Source organism: Cryptomeria japonica, chromosome 3, assembly GCF_030272615.1.
Source record: "Cryptomeria japonica chromosome 3, Sugi_1.0, whole genome shotgun sequence".
NCBI classification, from domain to species: Eukaryota; Viridiplantae; Streptophyta; class Pinopsida; order Cupressales; family Cupressaceae; genus Cryptomeria; species Cryptomeria japonica.
In genome coordinates, this window is record NC_081407.1 from 220,926,858 (window position 1) to 220,951,283 (window position 24,426).

The following is a 24,426-nucleotide window of genomic DNA, read 5'->3' on the forward strand; positions in this document are numbered from 1 at the left end:
GTGGACCACATGGTTCTCCAATAGTTACTTGAATTTAAGGGGGTGTTATTGGCACAAGAGGTCGAGTCTACTAATTAGCCCAGGGTTTGATCCCCAATTTGTATTTTCTTTGGGATCATACTGCACTTGGTAAGATTTGTAAGTAGGATTGGACTATATTTGGTTAATATTTAGTTTAATTCTTCTTCAGCTACTAGGGTACTTTTAGATGGCTTCTTATCTCTAGAAGGAGACTAAATGTGCTACTGACATGTTTCTTCTCACAAATTTTGCATAATTCTACCTGATTTAATGAACATTCTCTTGATGGATATTTGTCTCTGCATTTTGGACAATAAATATCCAATGGATCTATCATTATTTTGTCTAGCCAGATGTTGAAATGAAGGATGTCATTTTTTAGATTAGCTATTTCGTACATCGCTTAAATGGCAACATTTGTTTAGTTATTTATTCCTTTTCTTCAATTTCTAGTGGTAGCTCTTGTAAGATAATAATTCCTACAAACCTCCTTGTTGATTGCACCTCTTTAATCAATAAAAATTAATACCTCCCTATAGATCACCAATACCACTTAAAATGATTGTTTTTCCAATTTCTTCGTCCAATCCATATCCACACATTTTGTGGATAAACAGATACCACATCGCATAATATTCTTATTTCTCATCTTCCATTTATTTAATTCTTAAGAGCACTTCTTGTTGGTCCCTAACTTTACAATAATCTTGGTATTTATTGAAGAAGAAAATTTCCATTTCATTCCTTGTCGATATGAAATTTGCATTTAATACCATGAACTTGTGCAAAGTTGATTGTTTTGAGTTGGATAGAAATAATTTCAACTTATAATTATGAATCCCATGATCATAAGTTTGATATAAAACATTGGACTCAAACAAGAATTGCTCAAGATATTCAGATGATTTCTCATGGAATGTAGGTAAGACAAAAGGTGAAATATTTTTCATCTATTTGTCATTTCTATCAACATTGAAGGCTATAGGATATTAAAATGTTATATAGGCTTCAAAACAAATGTAATCTCAAGATCAATGATGTTGGTAGCCTTCTGAAAAGACATAAACCTATGAAACTTAAACATAAGTTCCTATAATAGCAATAAGGATGAGCTTATTTTTACCATTTTTGTGCTATTAATTTTGGTAGTTCTATTATGGATTAGTTCCATAAGCCTAGACTGGTTATGACAGAGTGGGTGGGCCCAAGAAACCAAATAATTGTCTTATTTATTGAGTTTTGAGACCATGAGACATTCAAGATTTCTCCAAAAGGCTTTTTATAAGGTTATTTTTTATATACTAATCATTAGGTACCATAGTATTAGAAAGTAGTGGCAGTAGTAATCTCTGATGACCTTAGAATGGAAAGGTGCATGCCACCTATCTATGATTAATAGAGATTTTTTTTTGTATACTTGTCCTTTATTAATAAATTTATTATTTTCCCATTACGATAAATTTGAAACAAACAATTTTTTTCCTTTTCTAAGAGGTGGAAAATTCCAACAACTACATGGTTGTCACTAAGGGAAAACATGGCTAAAAATTATAATTCCTACTATGATTGTAATGGAAAGGCATTCAGAACTGTAGTTTGAATTGCACTAGTTAAGGTAATTATATTTCCTTGAGAATTGAATATGTTTGCCTCTTTTAATTTTAATGTACTCTATAATGTATAATAAAAATGTTCAATCGACATGTAGAAAACTACACTCCTTAATATAAGTGGCTTGAGAAAGAGTTTCTAAAATCTAAAAAGAAAGAAAATCCATAGTTGATCATCCATACTATGTGGTACAACACAAACTATATGGAAGTAAAATATGAATCATGGATACTAATTGACATTCCCTTTGTTCTCCATGTTTATGCTTATATAAGATTTTTTATGTTCAAAATATCTTAGATTTTAAAGTTGATTATTATTTTTAGGAGTTTTCATGTTCTGTTTATTAAGTATATATTCATAATAGTTTTTCATGTAATCATTTTTATTATGTGCAAGTGGAATGATGTCTCTCAAATCCTAAACTAGGCTATCAAAAGATAAAGAGTAATATAATCACAAGTAAAATCCTTTTCGTGGTCCTAAAATATAGTTGACCATGCCCACCCCCTATTCACCTTTCTTTCACATGATAATGTTATTTATGCAACTTATATTCATTTTTTTATTATTTTTCATCTATCTATGACACTATAAATAGCCTAAAAAGGTGGCCACTTCAAGTGTCAATTTTTTCCATTTGTGATCTGGACTCAATCTTTTTATTTGATCTTTTGTGTGTCAACATTTTTTATAAAAAAGTAACCTTGTGATCTCTATATAAGAACATATTCTCTCCTTCATAAGGTCTAGCAAGCATTTACAATCTAATCCGACTCAACATATTTAAGTCTGAATACAAGGAATGAGTTATCAAACTATAGAGAAATAGATTACAAGCCCTTCTCATCTGAGTACAGATTTATGATTATCATGTTATTGCACTAACACTTGTAGGACTAAAAAAACAACATTACATCATCAACTTTATGTAAAACTTGTTCAGAGGGTTTCATACCTAAGGTAATCCTGCCATTTTAGTGTTTATCACTTTCTTAGCTTTAGTCTCTACATATATAAGCTCTTTTTTCATCATTATTGTTGTTGTTGAGGTAGAAACACCAACATAAGGTTTGACTTAGAAAAGCACCTATACAACACAACCATTTTTCCTATTACCTATGTGTGCATGTTCTGGATGACTATGCGATAGGTAAGTGCAAAGCGAGTAGATAGAGATAAATAGTTTTATACTTCAAACCATAAAAAATCCTTGGACAACTTCGTTAGGAGCTAGTGTCTAGAAAGTTTGGAGTACATCAACCCAATAGGATCGTAACGTTATTTCCAACACCGGCTCATTATGAAGCAAGCTTCAAAATAGGTGTGTCTAGAAACTGTGTTCAATATAATCAACACCATATTCCAACACCAGGTTCCTTTTTGTATCTCACTTCTAGATTTGTAACTCTCTTCTGCAATTATATTCAGTACTTTCTGCACATTGTCATTTAAGTACTCTATTATTGAATTTAAAGAGGCATTAGGCTGTCCCCTACACATCAATCTCTAATCCTTTTATTAATCAAGCATGCTTGATCCATGAAACTCCAACATAGTGTTTATACCAACAGTCATATTCCAAGATATTCTTTATCTCTAGACTTCCCTCAGAAGAAGAAGCATTCCTCCCCCTCTTTTCCCTTTTATTACTACATGAAATAATGTTGTCTTTGCTTGACTTTGACCTGCCTTATTAGGATAATCTTACAAATCTTGTCTCTTCTCCCTCCAATCACAAGTCTCATTGGGTATTATTTGTTGATGTTGGAGATGCTAGAGAAAAAACCAAAATCCTTTCAAGTGTAAAAAGTAGACTTGGGTGGGGAAGGGATCTCATGGTGTAGAACTAGCACTAGAAAGACAAATTTGGTACTATGATAGAAGAGGTAAAGAGAAAGCAAATGAAATGGGACATTTAAATATGTTTAAGCTAATATCCCAAAGTTCAAGGGCCTTTTACTTAGCCTTTCTGACTTTTTAACTAATTATTTTTCCCTTCCTTTTCTCTTGAAGAGGCTTTTATTATCAACTCATTGACTAATGAATGCAATGAAATAAGAAAGGATGTCAGGGTACAACATAAGATTCTTAAAGGGCTCTTTATTGATTTTAATAAAATGAGTTGAAGAGAATGTTAATGGCTGAAAAGGATTTTGTTTAGGAAGTAAGAAAACTAGGGGAGGAAATGTCAACTTGAGATGATAGAATTAAAAGGCTAGGGAAGAACCTTGGGAAAATCAATACCGATTTGAGGAAGGCAGATGGATAGTAGCTAAACTTAAATTAGATGGTGTATCTACGGGAATATTGTTGTACAACTAATGAATGTATTTAATATAATAGTAAATTTTCACCTAAGACAAAAAGTAGTGCATTTTGTTTGGAATTGAATATGTGTTTAACATTTTATTTGAACTAGAATTGAAGCTTATATTTTCCTGTGAACAAAGGATAAGAAAAGAAATCTCTTTGAAACTTTCATATGTTTTTTATTAAGTAAGCAGGGAAGGGTCCCAATCCCATACAATTAACAACATAGAACAACCAATCACAAAACAACCACTACTTGTTGGAAGAAAATATGTACATTAATAAGATGATATCTTTTATTTCATCAACCTTTTTGAGTCATTCAAAATAGATAATTTCTCTAGTTTCAAAATGAATAGATTGAAGGGTACTCATGATTGATATAATTACATCGTGCTCATCCTATTTTGAAACATACAAGCATAGAAGCAATTTTTTAGTTGTAAAAACTAAATAGGTATAATAATAAAAGTGCACTAGAAAATTCCTAGTTTATAAAATGTTCCCACTTTAAAAAATTAATATTTCAACTCACAATTATAGTCAATTTGAAGGAAGTTTTTTTAAATTGATTTCTTTCACCGTCTCCTTTTTGTCATTGATATGTGAAATTTAACCTCTAATACCTTTTACCTCATATACTTTTTTTAAAGTCTTTGATCATTTCTTTGTAATGATATTTGACATAAGAAAAATGCTTTGTTCAACAATGTATGAAGGTTCATTGAAACAATTAATTGAATGCAAACAATGATTTGAATTTAATTACCATATAAAATGACAATGAATTTTACCTTTCTTATAGACCTTGTAAATGAAATTTATTAATTAAAAATATAAATTGAAAAATAATAAAAATGACATCCATAAGAAAATGTTAAATATTATTTATTAACCAATATATTAATACAATATATTTCCACTGCCTAAATGCCTAAATATAATAGAGAGAAACATTTAATTAGTAAAGAAGGCAATTAGAAATTCAAGAAATTTAAATTCTATAATTTTTTTAAATCTTCAAAGATTCTATGTTTATAAGATTGCATCTCGCTAATATGATATGATTTAGTACAACAACTTTAGTTAACATAGAATATGACTAGAGAATTTATCTAATAGATGAATACTAACTAGAGTTAAATTAAATTGCGTGTGTATATGAGAATGTTGTTATGTGACCAATGAATGTTTGATGTAAAAAAAAAAAATTGTATGTGAGAATAATGTATATTTTTCTTGGATTGAAGATACGCTTAACGTTTATATTTGAATTTTAAGTAATTAAAAAATGATATTATGTACGACTAGAGTTTGGTCGCGAGAGAGAAAAGCTCCAACCCCCGTGATGATCTGCTATATCAAGTTGCTGAGAACGATTTTCCCACCCATGTCACTGAAATTCAATCGAGCAAAGCCATCAAAGTGCCCACATTTATAAAGGACAACATAGCTCATCTCATTCTCCTATGAAGGTTATGATGAACTGCTGTAATGTTCCATTTGTCCATTTGGGATAGCCAGGAACAAGCACCTCTACTCACCTCGTTCAACTGTACAAATCTGTTGACTTCTAGGTTAATAGAAATAACAGTAGGGCAAGCAAAAATATGTGTGTTGAACAGATCTCCATATTTACTTCTGCACAAAGCCATTGCTGTTTGTGAGAAATTTCTCCAAAGATTCGTATTGACCCCATAACACATCTTAACTTTTCTAAAATAAATATCATCGGTAGCAAAATCATCAGATGAAAAATCCATGTATTTATCATGGTCAGATTCTCTGAAATATACATTAAGCTGTTTTTCGTACTATTCACTTGATTTGAACATCAATTTGGTGATATATGTGCAACGCCTCGAGTTTTGAAACAGTAGTATGAAATAGAAGGAATTTTCTAAATAGAATTTCTGTGGGTGGCGTGTGTGATGTGGTTGGGTGAAATATATTATATTTTAGCTATTTGTGTGACAATGAATGCCATTTGCAAACATTTAGAAATGGGAACCAAAATCTAGTTAAATAAACTTTAAGGTAATTTCACATCCATGGGATTATGAAGTGCAGTTACAATGAAGTGAATACTCTACAGTGGATATGAGTATATTATGATTGAGTGAGAAATAAGAGTGCGTGAGGAATGTGTTGATAGAGTGTATATGAGTATGAAAAAGAAGGAAAAGGTGTGCGCAGAAGGCGTTAAGCTTGAGACCATGTGATGCTCATCTGACCAACATCATCGTAATTGTGGACTCCCAATTCTGTCTGCCCATCTAATTCTAACTTCACCTCACCTCATTTGTCAGTTTGCAAAATCTTATACTCTGCAATTTATTGTCTCTTCTCCTGGATAAATAAAGCTGTGCGCTGTTTGAATGATACATACACAGGAGAAATAAAGCTGTGCGCTGTTTGAATGATACATACATTTTTACTTTTATTTATAGGTGCCACCCCCACTGATGCTATTGTTGTGGTAAGATCCATTTTATAAGGGTTTAGTCAAGTCATTGGGATTTGGGATTGCTCATTTAGATCTGAGAGCAAATTTATACTCGCATCTTTTAGGAGGCGATAAGTCGTTTTGCTTTGGTTTATTTTTCATTTGATTTCAATTTGCTAACCATGCTTGTAATGATCTATTGAATGTTTGTGTTGCAGTTGCAGGTACCCTACTTCACACTCACCACACAACTTACAGAAAAAAATATTCACTTGTAGAGCCCAATAAGAACAACGAAACCATAGATTCTTTAACCTTCACTTTCACGTCCCCTGCCAGGATTCTAATTAAGATGGAAACTTTAGCATTTTAATATAGGCTTTCCAGATTTGTAAATCCTCTTCTTTTCTTTGATTCGCCCCAAATCATCAATCGTCAAACTTTACTCTCTGCCGACAGATACTTTTATCTTAACCAGACATGCTTGCACTTATCTTTCCCATTTCTTTCATTTCTAACTTAAAAAAGATTTTTTGTATTCTTTTCTTACTATTCCAATCTTAATATCAAGACTGACACCTTATCAGCGTGTGACAAATACAATTCGGCTTTCATGGATCTCGTGGGGGACCACAAGCAGCATATGGTGTAACGCATAATAATCCCTCAACTCTAGTTGGAGATAGAGTGGAATAAGGGACAGAAAAACTAATATTTATAAATTTATCACTACCTTGATGAATGAAGCAATCAAGTGGTACATGAAAGAGTTTTCACTACACAATAAAGAATGGACAACTTAGAAAGAAAAATTCGTTAAAAAACTTCCATTCTCAAAAAGTCCCATTAGATGTCTTATTGCAATGAGAGAAATGGTACAAGAGAAAGGGAAACCGATTGCGTTCATTCGAATGAAGATTCAAAAGAGTGTTAAAGAAATTATAATAGCCACCTAAATGAAGGCCACTTGTAGAATAAATCATAGGATTGGAACCGAAGAAAAGATTTGTGACACTAAATTTAGATATTGTAGAACCTCTTGAAAGATTGAAAACGAACATTAAGGTAACAACTATCCCTCATTGTTATATAAATTAAGGTATGAGAAAGAGCATGTACCATTGTGTAACAATAGCTACGAGGACAGAGCATGTACCATTGTGTAACAATAGCTACGAGGACAATGAGACAATCCAAAGAGGGATAGTCTTGGATGATAGGAACCAAAATTAAGATGAACTGATAGTCATTGAAGATAAGTTTGGTAATATAAAAGTAGTTTACAATTTTGGGAAAGGTGTCTTAATCTTTTTTCTAATATTAAGATTAAAAAAATTTAATTTTTAGATATAAAATGAAAAAACTCATTTTTGGGATACATAGTTGTTTTTTGGCAAAAGTAAATAAATATAAATAAAGAAGCTATTTAAACAATTCTGATTAAGAAATCATGGAACACAAAAATAATAATTCAGCAATGATATAAATTATTTCTATGATCAATGCAAGTTGGTACTTCCTATCTGAGTGGATGGAAATAAAAGAAGAATTTCTCTTTGACTTGTTGTCTCAGCACACGACTCAAGATATTAGTGGTTTGATATCTAAATCAGAAAGATGTCTTCCATAATATATTTCTTTTAACCTCATCTTTATGGGCAGACACAATTTTTATTATGAAAGAAAATAACTTAACAAGTCCTTGAAGAAAGTTGTAAGAGTTTGAAATTTGACATGCACTTGATTTTCACTTGTTCATTGTATTATTTTTCTATGTAATAAGTCCGAGCAGCCGAACCAACATAAACATTTGGAAATTGAAACCAAAATCCAGTGAAATCAACTTTAAGGTAACATCAGATGGACATGATTATGAAGTGCAATTACAATGAAGAGCACATTATACGTCAATGGATATGAGTACATTTTAATGGAGTGAGAAACAAGGTTGCATGAGTAATGGTTGACAAAGTGTATTCGACAAAGAGATAGACGAGGGCAGGAAAGAGGTTAAGTTTCAGACCATGTGATGCTCATCTCACCAACATCATCATAATTGTCGACTCCCAAGGCTTTCCATACACCTGGAGAGGCATCAACGATATTGTTAGGACAAGGGGGTTGGAAGTCGTGATCCTCGTCACACCCAGAGACTGAGTCACACTCATCCACCACCCTGGCCCGTGCAGTTCGTCCATTGTCGGGATTGGTGATTAGTATGAAGTCGTGACAGCGGCTGCCACCGGCGTACCAGCCTGTGGAAAGAGCAACCACCAGATCGTTGTCATCGTGGTAGTCCCCATCGCACTCCGAAGGCCCTCCTCCGTCTTCGCCCTTCTCAAACCCATTCAGAGTGAGCATGGCGTGAGTATTGCCTGTCACTGGGGGCGAGCATTTGTACTGTGGGTATCGCTCCCCTGACTTGCAGCAGTCTGATCCGTGATCGCGATTGCAATCGTGGGAGTTGCCATTCAAATATCCACTCGGATTACATGATGCCAGGATTCCTGCAACATCACTATGCCTAGCGCATTCCGCTATGGACATGCTAAGTAGCAATCCAAACGCTAGTAACATCATCCTCATCTTCCCTGCAAAACCCAAAACAAACATATCAGTTCACCTTTCTATTTAAATTCGGTGTGACCATCTAAATCTAGCTTCACCTCACCTCACTTCTAAGTTTGCAAAACGTATACCCTGCAATTTTTTCTTCTCTTCTCTTGAATAGATTGAGTTGTGCGATGTTTGAATGATATGGCTTCATTGTATTTATAACTGCCACCACCACTAGTTTTGTTGCCTTGGTGAGATCCCCTTCTTGGGCGTCATTATCAGGGTTTCAACTTACATGGAAGAACCTTTACTTCTAGTGCCCAATGAGAACACTGAAATCATAGATTCTTAAAACTTCACTTTCACCTTCATTGTCCGCCACTTTCACGTCCCCTGCGAGGATTCCATTTAAGATGGCAAATTTACCATTTTAATACAGTGTTTCGAGTTTTGAAAATCCTCTTCTTTGTTTTGATACGCCCTAAATTATCAGCTTTCATACTTTACTGCCTGCCGACTGATACCTTGACTTAACCAGACATGCTTGCATTTATCTTTCTCATTCCTTTCATTTCCAAATCAAAAAAGAGATTTCGTATTCTTTTCTAACTATTCGAATCTAAATATGAAGATCGGCATGTTATCAGCTTAGGATAAATACAATATCATCCACATCTTATGCCAGACCGCGAGCTCGTCACCTATTAAGCTACCGCGTGTAGTTATTTTTAGGGTTTGATATAAATGGAAATTAATTAAAAAAGAAGACAACTTTATGTTCAAGCTTTTGTAATGAAGTATGACAACATTGAAACATTGAAATTCAATTTCCACATATTAATATTTTTTAAAAGCTATTAAATAATGATGACACATTTAAATAATATAATTTAAAGGTAAAATAAAATAACTATTAAGTAAATTGAAATTTTATCAAGAAAATAAAAAATATTTTTTTAAGTAAATAAGAAAAGAAAGTAAATTAAAATCTAGTATATTTTTACTTATTTCACTTCAATGCAATGTCTCAATATAATAATATATTAAATTTATTTTATAGATAATTTATTATTAATCAAGATTATCAATTAATATAGTTTTTATTTTATTGAAGAAGATTACAAAAGTAAGACTATTTTTTTAACTTTAAGATTTTTGAATGGATTAGTTATATATTAAACTATAAACTATTCTCAAATACTTCACTATCATTACTTCAAATTCTTAATTATTAGTTCAAATACTTAATGATCACTTCACCTTTTTGTATATTTTTTCATATAGATTTAAAAATTATAAATATCATTCCATCTATTTCTTACTAATTTTTATACATCTTAAATTTAAATATTTTATTTTATATTTAACATACATACATATCATTTATTTGTATTGTTTAAGAATTAATTTATTCAATAAGAAGAACATTTCAAATGAAATAACAATTTAAATAAGAAAACATATTCTAAAATATATTATTCTCTAGTTATTCTAATTTTTTATTCAATTAATAAAAAAGTTTTCTTTATTAATAAATTTTTTAATAAATTTGTATTTAAATTTAATTATAAAAATGCAATAAGATCTTCATTTTGAAAGAAAACCCTTTAAAATACCAAGGAGAGGGACAAAAAATGCAAATAAAGAACTAAAACAAAAATTTAGAATATTTTCTCTCTTTATCTTTGCATATATATCTCTCCCTCCTATCTTTCTATATCCCCCTATTTCTCTTTCCATATCTATTTTTATATCTCTACTCTATTTATTTGTATATGTGTTTATTCTTTTCTTTCTCTTCTTCTCTCCCATATCTTCTTCTATCTCTATCTCTCTATTACTTTATTTCAGCATCTATATCTCTTTATATCTCTCTCCACCTCTTCATCTATGTCTCTCTATCTCTTTCTCTTTCTTCACCTATCTCCTATCTTCCTCTCCCCCCTCTATCTCTAAACATATCTTCCCCTTCTCTCTCCTACTCTCCCTAGACATTTATTTACCTCTCTATCTTTATTTCCCATATTTTGTCTTCCCTCTTTTCTATTTTCTAATTTAAACTAACCACTTTTGGTAGGAACTTGATACATTGCATCTCTTGTTGGATCATGTTTTTGTTTTGATGATAGTAAAGAGTGGCAAGATTTACATGAATTCAAAAGAAAAAACCTAGGAAACCAAGGGAAAATAATTAAGGTAGGAGAGAAAGTAAAGGATAATTCTAAGAGGGGAAAGCCCATCTTTATATAGATTCTACCAAAATTATAGAAAATATAAAATTAGATAGATCATTGTTAAATAGTAATGACCATGTCAATCACTTTTGAGTAAAGAAAAATAAGATTGGACAAGTTTGGTAGAATAGATAAAATAACTTGATGAATCAATAAACTCAATCTTAGAAGTAGTGGTACTTCAATTTTTTTTTTTTACTTGAGAAGGATGTTCTACACTATATTTATGAAACATTAAGATAACAATTAATTAAGAGTTAACAATTTAATAACCTTAATTTACATAGTAATATTCCTTTAAATTTTACTTGTTGATGATATTTTTACACACTTGCAACAAGAGATGAAAATTTACATGAACTCACATGTCTCTTGGAAGGAAATAAGGTCCTCAAATAGATGATAATTGACCCAAGTTTCTAATTGTCAAGTTATTATGTACTAGTTCGCCTATTTGTTTGACGTTTTACTATTTCAAAAATAGACTGTTATCATTTTATTATAGAATCTATAATTTGAATAATAGGTTGTGATGATAATACAATTGAAAATAGTCTAAAACACTAAAATTATATTTTTGATCTTATGTATGATAAAATATAAGTACTGAAACTATTATAAAGATAAATAATTTTAATGTTTTTTTTCCCATGTCATCCTAATTCTAAATACATTATTATAAAAGAGATCAAAAGAAACAAGGATAGAAAGAAGAAATCCTAAATTTAAAGCTATTCTAGAATGATACTATAAATGATTTAGTCTATCTAAAACTAATTAAAATTTACTTTACTAGATCACATAATAGAATCACAAAGTCAATCCAATCTCCTAAGTACTTTAAATCATAAGATTATAAAATTGCACTAAAGCCATTCTATTGGATATACATATAACTTAACAAATAAAGGAATATTTTCCCTAGTGATCTTTTATATTATTCTTCTAATTCCCTTCATAGGTGCATAAATGATTAATGTCTCCGACAAAATTTTCTATTCCCTTAATTGGTTTCTTTAAGTTCCCTTAATAAATATTTCTCTTTCTCATATGTGAGAGCCATTAAGAAATGGGATTTTTCCATGTTTTGCCAAAAAATAAAAATAAAGCCACCAACTTTGATTGCTACAAAATTTCAAACCTTCACCATGATTTTGAGCTCTTCTTGGGTAACCATAATTTATTTGAATATGTTTCTCCAAATTTCTCATTTCTCTAACATATGGTGTGATAAGTTCATAGTTGAATTATTATTGTGAGGATCCAGTTATTGCTGAGAGGGAGGGGGTGAATCAGTGATAACAATAAACTGAAATCTTTCTTCATTTTGAAAACACTTCTAAAAAATAGTTCATAACCAGTACCGGTAGCTACTGAATCAATCACTTAAAGGAGATTTACCAAGCTACTCATTCATGTGTTCATCAACATGTAAGAAATGCAATGATATCAAATCCACACATAAACAAATCAACCACCATATGAAAACAAATATTTTTCACGTGGAAACCCAAATTATGGAAAAAACCACGACGGGAATTGGTACCCACAAAATTTGCACTTTTTTAGAATGCACCTCATTAAAGGCCTAGCTTGGTTAGGAACTTTACAATAATGCCTGGTTAAGAGAAAACCATGTTAGGAGTCACTCGATGAAGGGATTTTAACCTCATCCCTATTAGGAGCTCCACCCTATTAGGAGTAACCTTGCTAAAGGATTTAAACTCAAGTTAATGAGCCACTCGGTTAAGGGATTTACAACATCAGGCCTGTTAGGACCTACCCAGTTAAGATATTTTAATATTGCTGCAACTGTTAGGAAACAACAAATAAATGATCTGATCAATGCACTCTCTACTTGCTAGTATAGATCTATTTCAGCTCCAATCTGTTTCACACATGCAAACATCTCAATCTGGTTCGACACACTCTCTTTCTCTGATCACTGACACATAATCTCTTCTCAAACTCGACTTAAATACACTTTTCAACTAGGTCGGTTACATAACCCTAACTCATCAACAAGATACAATGAATTTACATTTTAGATCATTACAAATCATTAAAAATCATTACAGATCATCATACAAGTCATTACAACAAATTTTAAGATAATTACAACTATTGAATGATCATAACACATCACTGCACATTGATTAGATGATAAGCTGTCAAACCCTTATCACATTCTGCTAAGAAATTTGTTGTTTCCCAAGAAATCTAATCTTGCTATGCATTTAAATGCAATCTTATCATCACACATGGTTTTTGACACGTCAACACTAAGTAATGAACATGATAAGATTCACCGCCAAACCATTAAAAATCACCGGTTAAAGATCTTGTTAGCGGTTCTCAAACCTTACACTGAATATACAACAATCAATTACAAACATGACTTCCAGTTCTCCAAACATGATGCGGTACCTGTCATAGACTCATTATAATATCATAAGAATACATTCCAAACTGCAATGCCTAACTCAACATGGATCTCAACCACAACCATCTTCTTCACTGTTTCTGCTTACTGGTTGACTGCAACTTAGCAATTTTTCAGTCCAAATCAATTCATTACCGGTTAGGCTATACTTAGATAACTTAGATGATATACCAAACATAAATAAACATGGTTGCCATCAGTGACAACACAAATAACTAATCACAGAGAATCATATCACAATTATATCATCACCAACAGTCCATCAATATATCTTCACCAACAGTCCATCAATATATCATCAACATCCTTTACCGGTACATCATCATCTCTATCAGTTATGCCAATATTCCAACATCTCCCCCTTTGGCATTTATGGCAACACTAAAATAATGCAACAACTAAAACAATCAAGTGATCATAAATATCAAGAACTCATAATGCCATGTTGTACTGATATGTGCTTCACTTGATCTTCTCCTCCTTTGCATTACTTCTTCATGTCATTGTTCTTCTCCCCCTTTGATATCATTTCCAAAGGTGCAAAGGCATATTCTGTCTTCATCTCTGCTACTGTATCCCACTTCTCATCAATCCACAATGAAAGATATTCAATGAGTCCACTTGATTGATGCTTCCACATCTTCTTAGTTGATCTTGGGTAGGGGTATAACCCCTAACTTACCTTTTAGATATTCAAAGGTAGCCTTAGATAATGACTTAGTGAATATATTTGCCAACTACTCCTTACTTGACACATGCTCCAGTTTCACTTTCTTTTCCTACACTCTTTCTCTCAGAAAGTGATACTTCAATTCAATATGTTTAGTCCTAGCATGTAGTACTGGGTTATTTGAAATGTTTATAACACTAGTGTTATCATAACGTATGATCACCAGATCTGTCATATCCTACTTGAATCCTCCCAAGACATGTCTCATCCATATAGCTTGTGTACAATTCATGGATGTAGCCACATACTTTGCTTCTATTGTAGATTGAGAAATACAAGTTTGTTTCTTACTGGTCCAAGATACCAGTCTTCCACCTAGAAAGAATGCACCACCAATTGTTCTCTTCCGATCATCTACATTTCCTGCCCAATCTGCATCAGTGAATACTTGCAAAGAAAAATTTCCTCTGTATGGATACCATAATCCATAGTCAACTATTCCTCTAAGATATCTAAATATTATCTTCACTACTGTCATATGTGTCTCCTTAGGGCTCTTCTGAAATATTGCTACTAAACCAGCTACATGGGCAATATCCTGTCTACTATGAACAACATAGTGAAGTTTCCCAATCGTAGATCTATATTCCTTCTCATCTACTAAGGGTTTATCATCTTCTTTTGACAGTATGCAACTTGTAACCATAGGTGTTCCAATCGATTTATAGTCTTCCATTCCAAAGGTCTTTAATACTTCCTTCACATACTTAGACTGACTGATAAATATTCCATCTTTCAGTTGTTGGACCTGCAAACCAATGAAGATTTTTATCTCACCTATCAGAGACATCTCAAACTCTTCCTTCATCTCATATGCAAAATTCATACTCATATCATCATTTCCTCCAAATATGATGTCATCAACAAATACTTCTTCAATCAACACCTTGTCTCCTTCAGTCTTCAAATAAATATTGTTGTCCTCACCGGTTCTCTGAAATCCTATCTTTAACAGATGTGCATGAAGTCTTTCATACCATGCCCTTGGTGCTTCCTTTAATCCATATAATGCTTAATGTAGTTTGCATACCATATCCTCGTCTTCTGACAATGCAAACCCACCCAATTATTCAATATACATCTTCTTCAAGACTACCATTCAGAATTGTCGAGTTTACACCCATTTGGTAAACTTTGAAGCCTTTAAATGCTAAAAATACAAGTAACATCCTAACTTCTTCAAGCCTAGGAACCGGTGCAAAGGTCTCTCCATAATCTTCACGTTCTTCTTGTTTATACCCTTTGCAAACTAGTCTTACCTTGTTTCTAACAACTTCACCATCTTCATTCAACTTGTTTCTAAATACCCACTTTGTATCAATCACATTTTTCTGATCAGGTCTAGGAACAAGTGACCAAGTGTTGTTTTTCTCAATTTGATCAAGCTCTTCATTCATTGTCTTTAACCAATCATCATCCTTAAGAGCTTCTCTCACTGTCTTCGGTTCAACTGTAAAAATCAAACAAACACTTTCTCTGATCTTTCTTGTAGTTTGTACTCCAACATTCTTTTCACCTATTATCTGGTCTTCAGAATGATTTAACCTTACATACCTAGGTATAACATATTCTAGTGCAATAACCTCTTCTTGTTCTTCATCTGCACTATTCTGCTCAACATCTTTCTACACTTCTGGTTCAATAATCACTATCTTTTGTTCCTCAACTACATCAAACTTGCTAGTAACATCATATTTCTTCACAACTAGGGTTTTTGGTCTGAGTGCTCTTCCACAATCTTCACAATCAACTATGAATCTCACCAAAGCAACAATCAAAAGTTCTTTTGTGTTCCTGTTGCTCTCCAGATGTGCTCTCAAAAATACTAAGTGAAAAATGAGATTACAAAACACCTTTTATTTTCCTTTTATCATATCGGTTGAACATACCCTAATCACTGTTCAACTCTAAAACTTGATACCGACACACATATCACATTCAATTTACTAGTTTGAAATGCATTTAATTCAAATTCATTCCATAACATCATATTGCATCAAAATATGCAGATTTGACTTACCACACACCACTCAGGGGGTCTGAAAATGGATCTGGCAATATGTTCCCCGTAAGCTTCATCATAGGTTAGTTTTCCAGTGAAGGATTCTCCACACTAGGTGAAGGATTGGAGTCCTTAGATGGTTTCTCCTCACTTTTCTTCTTCCAAATCTTATTCTTCTCATTTCTAGTTTCTTCCACAGCTACTATTTTCTTTCCTTTCCAATCAATAGACTGATTTACCGGTTCGTTCATTTTAGCTCTACAAAACTTTGCAAGGTGTCCCGATTTATGACAATGGAAACATGTCATTCCAGATGCACTCTAGGGTCCAGCATTGCCTCTACGAGTTCTTCTTCAACAATTCATAAAAACATGACAATAGTTGGGACAAATTGAACATGTCACATTCCATCTATTCTCCATTTTATATGGACTAGACTGGTTCACATAATGTCTCTAGCAAGTAGGGTTTCTCTGGTCATTTAAAGATCTCTGCCTTTCGTCATTCACCATTAGACCTTTGACCCATGTAAGATCTCTGATTTTTTTCTCTTGACCTGCACTCAACAGCTTTATGACCATACTTTTTATAATTAAAGCAATATCCATTAAAAGTTCTAGGCTTATATCCTTCACATGCATTAAATTTATATCCATCAAAAGTACTGGATCTGCTTTTACAAACATTAGCAGTATGACCTACCTTATGATAGTTAAACACATACTAGTTTGTAGGTTCTCTTATTGGTGTTCTTCTTTTTTATCTTTGGTGCAGTTTGTCTTTATGCACGGTGTCCTTGGGACTCGATGGCTCTCCTTGTTCAAAGGTTGTGAATCCGAAGCCATGTGTATCTCCATTCTACCTTTGTGATTGAATCTGCTCATAAAGCATAGCAGTGCTCTTGTTGAATTTAGCTAGTAACTCATTTGCATCAGCCAACTCCTTGGTAAGTTCCTCATTCTTCTTTGTAAGACTTTCTCTAAGAGACATAGCCATGTCTATATCAGCTTGTATTTACTCTTTCTCATCTTTTTCCTCTTGAAGTTGTGCATGCAAGGTACTAATCTCTCGGTTCAGCTTTATGATCTCATGCTCCTTATCTTTTATTATGTCTTCAACTATTCTCCTAGTTTCCAACTCTTGGCTCATCCTAATGGTAAGGGCTTCCAGCTCTCTCCTTAGACTTTCCTTATCATCATTCAACTTTTCCACCTCATTAACCAAGGCATCAATGTTTTCTTCACCAGATGAGTTGCTTTCAGTGAATTCCATCAACTGCTCAACCAACTCTCTTCTCTTATCCAATGAAGCTTTGTACTTGACCTTTAGTTCATCATAGGCTTCTTCAAATTCTGCAAGCCTTTGTGAAAGCTCTCATTTACTCATTAAACCTTCCCCCATGTTAGCTTTAAGGATCTTTACCTCAAGTGGTTAAGCTTTTGTACAATGAAGACCTAATGCTCTGATACCAATTGTTATTGCGAGGATCCAATTATTACTGAGAAGGGGGGGGGCTGAATCAGTGATAACAGTAAACTGAAATCTTTCTTCAATTTGAAAACACTTCTCAAAAATAGTTCATAACCAGCACTAGTAGCTACTCAATCAACCACTTAAAGGAGATTTACCAAACTACTCATTGATGTTTTCATCAACATGTAAGCAATGTAATGATATCAAATCCACACATAAAAAAATCAAGCACCATATGAACACAGATATTTTTCATGTGGAAATCCAAATTATGGAAAAAACCACGGTGGGAATTGGTATCCACAAAATTTGCACTTTTTCAGAATGTGCCCCGTTAAAGGCCTAGCCCGGTTAGGAGCTTTACAATAATGCCCATTAAGAGAAAACCCTGTTAAGAGTCACCCGGTGAAGGGATTTTAACCTCAGCCCTTGTAGGAGCTCCACCCTGTTTGGATTAACCTTGCTAAAGGATTTAAACTCAAGTTAATGAGCCACCTGATTAAGGGATTTACAACATCAGGCCTATTAGGACCTACCCGGTTAAGGGATTTTAATATTGTTGCAACTATTAGGAAACAATAGATAAATGATCTGATCAATGCACTCTCTTCTTGCTAGTACAGATCCATTTCAGCTCTAATCTGCTTCACACATGCACACATCTCAATCTAGTTTGGTACACTCTCTTTCTCTGATCACCAGCACACAATCTCTTCTCAAACTTGACCTCAATACACTTTTCAACTAGGCCTGTTACATAACCCTAACTCATCAACAAGATACAATGAATTTATATTTCAGATCATTACAGATCATTAAAATCATTACAGATCATTACAACAAATTTCAAGACAATTACAGTCGTTGAATGATCATAACACATCACCACACGTCGATCTAATAAGATGTCAAACCCTTATCACATTCTTCTAAGAAATTTATTATTTCGCAATAAATCTGATCCTTCTACACGCTTAAATGCAATCTTATCATCACACACAGTTTCTGACATGTCACCACTAAGTAATGGACATGATAAGATTCACCACCACACCATAAAACATCACCGGTTAAAGATCTTGTTACCAGTTCTCAAACCCTGCACTGAATATACAATAGTCAATTACAAACATGACTTCCAATTCTCCAAACATGATGTGGTACCTATCATAGACTCATTATAATGTCATAATCATACATTCCAAACCACAACACCTAACTCAACACGAATCTCAACCGCAACCATCTCCTTCACTGTTCCTGCTTATCGATTGACTGCAACTTAGCAGTTTTGTTGTCCAACTCAATTCATTACCGATTACGCTATACTTAGATAACTTAGATGATATACCAAACATAAACAAACATGGTTGCCATCAATGACAACACAAATAACTAGACATAGAGCATCATATCATAATTTTATCATCACCAAAAGTCCATCAATATATCATCACCAATAGTCCATCAATATATCATCAAGATCCTTTATCGGTACATCATAATCTCTATCAGCTATACCAATATGCCAACATGAATTTCTTATGAGTGAATATCAATCCTTCTCATGTTTTCTATTTAAAAGTACACTCTTAAACCTTTGTGTAGATACATGCCATCTTATAGATGATATAAAGTTTTTTTGTTTTAATCTACCTACTGATTCTATCATTAGTATGTCTACCATTCCACCTATAACTATCACAAGGATGAGAATATTTATCAAACTAGAGCTTATTTTATTGAGTAAATGAAATTTGTCTTTTATAACAATCAATTTTAAAAAAGAAAGAGCTCTAATTAGGGTATAGTGTTTGGATTTTTACTGACTTTTTAAAAAAAAATTTATTAAAAAATTATTTAAAAAATTATGAAATTTAAAAATCAACTGTGTATGGATATATATAGGTTCATTGTTCGAAATAAGTGCAATATATCATAAAATGTATACTTTTTTTTTGTTTAATATAGGTGTATATGTATGCATATGAATGGAGAGAGTTGGAATATGTGTAATTAGATGGGAATAAAAAATGAACTTGGATAAATTTTTATGTGCGGAAAGATGCCTATTGAAGAGAAATGCAAAAGATTGAATAGTAGATAAATACAGAAGAAATCAAACACAAAAGATTGACATAGAATTTATAGTAGTTTAGAAAATGCCTACATCCACATTCAAGAGCAGGGGAATTATATTAATCTCTGTCAAAATGTACATATTACAAGTAGTAAGATGAATATTATTTAAAGGAAAAAGAACCTTCAACTAGAAGGCCAAGAGCCACCGTAGGTAGCTTGTCGGTTGAGCTTCACATTATTAAGAGAATCCAACCGAACACTGCTAAGAGTTAATTCCCCCACTTAGATCTTATTGTCATACCTTAACCATACCAAGAGAATCCCTACAGAAGTTGAACTTCTCTTTGGAAACAAATTTGGTCAAGACATCAGCTAGATTGACCTTTGTGTCAATTTTTGCAACCTGTAACATGAATATAATGAACATGTATGTCAATATGCTTTGAGCGACACAAAGATGAATGATTGTTTTCCATAAAAAGAGTGTTGCGGCTATCACAAAACAAAACACAATCACTTTGTTGACACCTCAAATCATTGAACAACCATTGTAACCAAATTCTTTCCTTGGCACCTTCAGAGAGTGCCATGTACTTAGCTTTGACGAAAGAAAGAGCAACCGTATGTTGAAACTTGGAAACCCAAGTAATGGTAGCTCCAACAAATAAGAAAGCATAACCAGTAGTAGATCTATGTTTGTCTAAATCTTCGTTAAAATCAAAATCACTAAAACCTTGTAACTATATACCATTCCCACTAAAATACAAGGCATAATCTATAGTACTTTTAAGATACCATAATATCCATTTGGCCGCCTCCTAATGCGGTTTACCATGATTGCTCATGAATTTGCTCACAACTCCTACTGCATGAAAATATCTGGATGAGTAGAAACCATGGCATACATAAGACTGCCACCTACAAAGGAACAAGGGATGCATTTCACAAAATCTTTATCTTCTTGTGTCTTGGGACACATAGCAGAGGACAAATTAAAATGATCAGCTAAAGGAGTGCCAACTGCCTTGGCATCCTTCATTTCAAACCTATCCAAAACTTTGAGAAAATATTTTTCTTGAGACAACTTGAGTTCTTTTTTCTACCTATCCCTAATTATGTCCATGCCACGTAATCTTTTCACTACCCCTAAATCCTTCTTTGCAAACTACTGAGCTAAAAGAAGCTTTAAATCATGAACTACTTTCATGCTAGAACCGGTGACTAACATGTCATCAACATAAAGCAAGACTAGGAAAAACTCACCATTAGCAAGCTTCTTATAGTAAACGCAAGGATCATATTCACAATGAACGAACTTATGCTCAGCCATGAAGCAATCAAACTTGAGGTACCATTGTCTTGGGGCTTGTTTGAGCCCATACAAACTTCATTTCAGTCTACAAAATAATTTTTCTTGCCCCTTTTTAATAAAGCCTTCGGGCTGCTCCATATACAATTCCTCTTTGACATCCCCATGAAGAAACACAGTTTTGACATCAAGCTATTCAAGCTCAAGATCCCGCACAACCACTAAACCCAAAATTGCTCGAATTGTAGTCATTCTCACAACTAGAGAAAAAAATTCATCAAAATCAATCCCTTTCTTTTGATCGTATCCCTTGACAACCAGTCTGACATGATACTATTTCCTACCTCCATCTTCTTCTTTCAATTTGTAAACCCAACGATTTTTCAAGGGCTTTCGATAGGGTGGGAGCTTCACTAGTTCCCGAGTGTGATTCACTTTCAGTGAATGCATTTCTTGAAGGTAATTCTAAGATAACTTTGCTATTTGTTAGATGGCTCTATTTGCTAATGAAATAATATTGTTTGTTCTTTATGTTCTTTTTTTCATTTTACATAAGAAAGCTATTTAAACAAGGACAAGTTTCTTTTATAATTGATGCCTCTCCAGGCATATGGAAAGCCTTGGGAGTCGACAATTATGAAAGAGAATGTTATATATAAAAATAAAAGGTTTATAGAAGGTTGTAAGACTATGAAATTTTACATGCCCTTGATTTTCACTTGTTCATTGTTCATTGTATTACTTTTCTATGTAACAATTACTAGCAGCCCAGACAACATTTGGAAATCGAAACCAAAATCCATTTAAATGAACTTTAAGGGAACTTCAAATTCACTTGATTATGAAGCCCAATTACAATGAAGTTGAAATTATACAATGGATATGGTCGTGAGTGAGAAATAAGGTTGCATGAGTAATCGTTGACACAGTGTATTCGACAAAGAGATAGACGAGGGCAGGAAAGAGGTTAAGTTTCAGACCATGTGATGCTCATCTCACCAACATCATCATAATTGTCGACTCCCAAGGCTTTCCATACGCCTGGAGAGGCATCCACGATATTGTTAGGACAAGGGGGTTGGTAGTCGTGATCCTCGTCACACCCAGAGACCGAGTCACACTCATCCACCACCCTGGCTCGCGCAGTTCGTCCATTGTCTGGATTGGTGATTAGTATGAAGTCGTGACAGCGGCTGCCACCGGCGTACCAGCCTGTGGAAAGAGCAACCTCCAGATCGTTGTCATCGTGGTAGTCCCCATCGCACTCCGAAGGCCCTCCTCCGTCTTCGCCCTTCTCAAACCCATTCAGAGTGAGCGTGGCGTGAGTATTGCCTGTCACTGGGGGCGAGCATTTGTACTGTGGGTATCGCTCCCCGACTTGCAGCAGTCTGACCCGTGATCGCGATTGCAATCGTGGGAGTTTCCATTCAAATATCCACTTGGATTACATGATGCCAGGATTCCTGCAACATCACTATGCCTAGCGCATTCCGCTATGGACATGCTAAGTAGCAATCCAAACGCTAGTAACATCATCCTCATCTTCCCTGCAAAATCCAAAACAAACATATGAGCTCACCTTTCTATTTAAATTCGGTATGACCATCTAATGCTAACTTCACCTCACTTCACTTCTAAGTTTGCAAAACGTATACCCTGCAATTGTTTCTTCTCTTCTCTTGAGTAGATTGAGTTTTGCGATGTTTGAATGATATGGCTTCATTGTATTTATAGCTGCCACCACCACTAGTTTTGTTGCCTTGGTAAGATCCCCTTCTTGGGCGTTATTATCAGGGTTTCAACTTACATGGAAGAACCTTTACTTCTAGTGCCCAATGAGAACACTGAAATCATAGATTCTTTAAACTTCATTTTCACCTTCATTGTCCGCCACTTTCATGTCCGCGGCGAGGATTCCAGTTATGATGGCAACTGTACCATTTTAATAGAGTCTTTGCAGATTTGAAAATCGTCTTCTTTGTTTTGATACGCCCTAAATAGTCAGCTTTCATACTTTACTGCCTGCCGACTGATACCTTGGCTTAACCAGACATGCTTGCATTTATCTTTCCCATTCCTTTCATTTCCAAATCAGAAAAGAGATTTCGTATTCTTTTCTAACTATTGGAATCTAAATATCAAGATCGGCACGTTATCAGCTTAGGATAAATACAATATCATCCACATCTTATGCCAGACCGCGAGCTCTTGTCACCTATTAAACTACCGCGTGTATTTTTAGGGTTTGATATAAATGGAAAATTAACTAAAAAAAAGATGACTTTATGTTCAAGCTTTTGTAATGATGATTTTTTTTAATTTTTTTTTAAAATCATGTTTTTGTTTTGATGATAGTTTTTTTTATAAAAAATTACTTAATTTTCTTATATAAATGTTTATCTAAAGACATTGAAAGAGATTATACAATTTCATAAATAAAATAGTAAATAATTATATATTCTATTACATGAAAATGTATCAAATAATATTTTTAGATATTTTTTTACTTTAACTTTTTAATTTTTATATTGCATTGAAGGATTATTTCATCTTTCAATAATTATATCACATATCATTAAAAATATTTTTAGGTTTTATAATGATAAATAGAAAAGTTTGTAATTTACTATAGAATATTTAGGTATGATTCCTACAAGTGTGAGGTTATAAAAGGGAAAAAAAATGTCAAAAAAAATAGATTATAAGATAATGAAAAAATTAAGGAAATATTATTATAAATGTAATCTTCAATAATGGAAACCTTACCTTTAATAGCATAGAAGATTTTAAAGAGGTATGTTTTCTATTATATTAAGTGTGGAAGGGCTCCAAATTATTTTAGTTCTAGATTAAAAACCAGAAAAAAGGCTTGGAGATCAAGCCAACAAAGCCCTACCGATCGATCAAAATTTATAGACAATACATATAGATATGTTACAAATCGACATTTTTAAATTTCTAACTAATAATGAGCTACAAACGGGCACATTTTTCAAGAGGCCCCATGAATAGGTGAAGCCCTTAAAATGAGACCCACCCCCTGGATCATCTCAAGAAATGATAGTTTGAAAAAAGAAATAATTAGCATGTTATAAAGCATCAAAGTTTAAAGAGGTATGTTACAAATAAACATTTTTAAATTACTAAATAATGATGAGTTACAAACGGGCACATTCCTCAAGAGGCCCTATGAAGAGTTGATGCCC

At 33.3% G+C, this 24,426-nt stretch overlaps 1 pseudogene; it reads right to left on the reverse strand.

Annotated features, from left to right (window-relative positions):
- Positions 1-8,401: 8,401 nt before the first annotated feature.
- Positions 8,402-23,120, reverse strand: LOC131075999 (uncharacterized; annotated as a pseudogene).
- Between the last annotated feature and the right edge of the window lie 1,306 nt (positions 23,121-24,426).